This window comes from Balaenoptera ricei, chromosome 2, assembly GCF_028023285.1.
Source record: "Balaenoptera ricei isolate mBalRic1 chromosome 2, mBalRic1.hap2, whole genome shotgun sequence".
Lineage (NCBI taxonomy): Eukaryota > Metazoa > Chordata > Mammalia > Artiodactyla > Balaenopteridae > Balaenoptera > Balaenoptera ricei.
The window spans coordinates 162149679-162154060 of NC_082640.1; the positions used below are offsets into that span (position 1 = coordinate 162149679).

The 4382-nt window shown below is 48.0% G+C and overlaps 1 pseudogene; it reads right to left on the reverse strand.

Annotated features, from left to right (window-relative positions):
• Positions 1-1251: 1251 nt before the first annotated feature.
• On the reverse strand, positions 1252-1856 carry LOC132360179 (ubiquitin-conjugating enzyme E2 S-like; annotated as a pseudogene).
• Positions 1857-4382: the final 2526 nt, after the last annotated feature.

Genomic DNA, 4382 nt, shown 5'->3' on the forward strand with positions numbered 1-4382 from the left:
CACGTGCGTTCTGCAGGTCTCTATACATGAGCGTGCTTTCTCATCAGTGAATTTCTTAGTTGACATTGAGTCAAGCGTGTTTGCAAATGTGGGAAAAGTATCTGATTCTCTCGTGGAATCTTGACTTAGAAGCGGGGTGGAGCCCCAGGGCTAAGGGACGAGGGGGAACCCCACCCCCACGGAAGCGGGAGCCTCCCACACTAGGGCAAAACAGAGACGGTCCATCTCCGCAGAGAACGCCAAGTAGAGATCAAAACCAAGTAGGCTCAGGATGAAGCTATAGGCCAAACTTCCTCGAAGGTATGGGATTTCGGGGGTGGAGGAGTCAATGCCTGGAAGAGCCCCCTGAAGCTACTTTCACACAGGAGAGCATTCTGAGAACTGCAGTACCAGGGTGGCTGGAGCCACATCCAGCCCATTCAACTGTCTCCTCATCAAGAAAGGCTTTCCGGGTCTCTCATTCATTCGTTTAGCCATTCACTTTTTCTGTCCACAATTCCTTTGCGGGGCAGTGCACATAATAAATAGTTCACTCTAAGTCATATCTCTCGATTCCTCTGGTGCTCAATTCTAAATTCACTGCCTCCCTTCTTTTGCTGGGGGTCTCTGATCCAGCTTGCTCTGCTGCTTGTTGATCTGCATCCCGGAGGCGCAAGGGCAGCACAGAGCTAGCTCGAGTCAGCCCCTTTGCCTCGCTTCAAAGTCATGGATGCCACCCAGTCCTGGCTGCTAAAGTATCATTGAACAAGAGGTCCATTTCTGCCATTTTGCCTCAGGGTCCCAGAATTTCTGCTACACTATTAGGATCTCCTCAAGGGTCTGAAGTTGACCCAAAGTTGTTGAGAGCCTTCATTCATCTAACACCTACTTTTTAAGTGCTTCCTGAATACCAAACACTTGACCAGGCATACCTCGGAGACACTGGGGGTTCAGTTCCGGACCACCGCGATAAAGCAAACATAGCAATAAAGTGAGTCAGATGGCTTTTTCGGTTTCCCGGTGCATATAAGTTATGTTTACACTATACTGTAGTTCTAGTAAGCGTGCAATAGCATTATGTCTAAAAAACAATGTACATACTTTAATTTTTTTTTTTTTTTTTTTTTGCTGCTTTTCCAACTTTATTTAGAAAAACAAATCCAGGTCCCAGTGCCCCCGTGCCCTCCCCCACCCTAGCCATAATTTAAATAACTTAGAGACAGAGTTGGGGTCAGGTGGGGAGTGGGTGGGGGAGGGAGGGAGGAGAGCCCACTACAGCCGCTGCAGCGCCTGCTTCTGGTCCGTCTTTTTCTTGTCTGCCAGCTTCTTATCATGCTCACCCGCGTGCTTCTTGGCCATGGGCCGCTCGGCCCCTCCCGGGCGCCCAGGGGCCATGGGGTCGGCAGTGGAGGCCGCAGCCCCGCTGGCCAGGGACCGGCCGGCCCAGGCCCTCCCGCTGCTGGGCCCGCCTGCGCCCCGGGGATCTCTGTGAGCAGGCACGTGCGCCGCCCGCCTCTCCTTGAGGGCAGACGCGGGGTTAGGGGTGGTCAGCAGGCACCTGATGGTCAGCAGCACGTGCCAGATGCCCAGCTCAGCTGTCCAGCCCCTCCTGAGCACGTTGACGCAGATCTCACCGCTGGCGCCCACATTTGGGTGGAAGATCTTGGTCAGGAAGTAGCCCTTGGGTGGGGAGGCAGGGAAGTCCTTCCCCAGCAGGAGTTTCATGCGGAATAGGTCTCCGGCGTATGGGGTCCCCTCAGGGCCCTCGATGGTGACCTGCGGGTCAGTGAGGCCCTCCTCGTTGGGAGAGACCTTGATGCCATCAGGTGGGTCAGCTGTCAGTGTCGTGCCTCCTTGTACACCAGGCGGATGATGTGGGCGGGGCAGGTTCAAGACTGCTGCCGGCCGGGGGCGGGTCCCTTCCGGCCCCCTTTCTGCGCTCTCCGGCCGCCGGCCGGGGCGGGGGGCGCCCAACCGCTGCCGCTGCGGCCCTAGCGAGGCCCCGATGGCCCTGCTCTCCTCCCCGCTCCCTCTGACCCCCGCAGTGAACCTTGCCGTCTGCAGCTCCGCCCACCACCCCCCTACCGGTGCCCGGCCGCACTAAGGTTCATACCTTAATTTAAAAAGACTTTATTGCTAAAATATGCTAGCTATCCTCCGAGCCTTCAGCAAGTCGTAATTTTTTTTTGCAGTAGTAACGTCAGTGATCACTGATCCCAGATATAATATAATAATGATGAAACAGTTTGAAATATTGTGAGAATCACCAAAATGTGACACAAAGACGTGAAGTGAGCAAATACTGTTGGAAAAAAATGATGGTGCCTATGGAGTTGCTCAACACAGGGTTGCCACAAACCTTCAATTTGTTTAAAAAACAAAAAACACAGTGTCTGCATACAAAGCGCAATAAAGCGAGGTATGCCTGTACATGTAGCTTTTCTTGCTGGGACTTAAGCACCAGAAAATCCACAAGAATGGCTGTATTTCTGAGATACACACACGGGCAAGGTCTTCAAAATAAAAACAGAACCATGGCACCAAGGTCAGGCTAGGTTTGAATTTTCATGAGCTCTCCTGGGGAAATAGATGGAGGAACCAGGATGGAAAACCAAAAAATCCATAGGCAACCTCTACAACAAAATTGGTAAGGAGAAATCCCATGAACACCCAAATATGAGTGGGCAAGGACGAGCACCCAGTAGCAATAGGCCTGTGTAGTATCAGCAACTGTGCCAGAGGGAGCCGAGACAAGACCAAGTTGCTTCTGATGGCTGCAGCAGCTAGAGATCCTTCAAACCACCAGCAGGTGCTGGCCTGAAAGCGTGACAGGCCAACGTGAAACGAGCAGTGATGCTGGGAGGGGTCTCAGCAGGCCCTGAATAGCAGGGGAGGGTGCCCTGGAGCAGTCTAGACCTGACAACTGTTGAAACTCACAAATGAGGGTTCCTTTTCAGGACGGAACTGCACACAGAGGAGGGACTTGGAGTCTTCAAACTGAGGAGGACTGGGACAGCAGGGGCAAAAGAGAGATAAAGTCTAGAATTCTGCGTGGCTCAAGATAGAAGCCGCTATCCTTATATATGACTTTTGACATTTAAGCTAACTAAAATTAAATTTAAATATTTAGTTCTTTTGTTGCATTTGTCATGTTTCAAATTCTTTTGTTTATTTTTTATTTATTTTTAATTAATTTTTTAAAATTTTTATACAATTTTTAAAGGTTACTTTCTATTTATAGTTATTATAAAATGTTGGCTATGTTCTCCGTGTTGTACCCTACATTCTTGAGGCTATCTTACACCCAATAGTTTGTACCAACCCCTCCTCCACCCTATATTGCCCCTCCCCCACCACTAGTTTGTTCTCTATATCTGTGAGTCTGCTTCTTCTTTGTTGTGTTCACTAGTTTGTTGTATTTTTAGATTCCACATATAAGTGATACCATACAGTATTTGTCTTTTTCCTGTCGGACTTATTTCACTTAGCATAATGCCCTCAAGTCCATCCACATTCCTGCAAATGGCATAATTTTGTTCTTTTTTATGGCTGAGTAGTATTCCATTGTGCATATATAGATCAACCACATCTTTTTTATCCATTCATCTGTTGATGGACACAGGTTGTTTCCATATCTTGGCAACTGTAAATAATGCTGCTACGAACGTTGGGGTGCATGTATCTTTTTGAATTCACGTTTTTGGTTTTGGTTTTGGTTTGGATATATACCCAGGAGTGGAATTAAAGGGTTGTATGGTACTTCCATTTTTAGTTTTTTGAGAAACCTCCACACTGTTTTCCACAGTGACTGCACCAATTTCCATTCCCACCAACCATGTACAAGGGTTCCATCACGTTCCTAATTCTTACAGCCACCTGTGGCTGGTGCCTTCCATTTTATGGTTACTGTATAGGACAGTGCAGACATAGAACATTTCCATCATCATAGAGAGTTCTACTGGACAGCACTGGAGATAAAAGTCAGGGAGGGAAGCAGAGGTCTCAGAAAGAAAGAGGTCATCTTTTTTTCATTTCAAGAAAACAACCAAAGAGCAAGGTCTTGAGCAGAAAGCTAGAAAAGCTGTCTTTCCCGTATCCCCTTCTTAACAGTTCAGGAACGCACAGCTCCCTCAGACAAGGGCAAAGGAAAAGGACTGCAGTCCAATGCCCCCCAAAAGGCCAAGTCACTTATAGGGGAAAGAAAACCAAATTGTCATCAGAATTTCCAACAGCAATACTTTGTGCCAAAAAAATTTTTTTAATAGATCAATATATTAAAGCTATGCCAGGAAAGTAAAAGTGAGTGAAGGATGTTCTATCCAGACAAACTGATAGTCAAGTATAAAGACTGCAGACAAACTTTTGAACATCCAAGAAATCCCCATGAACCCCTCCTAAGGACT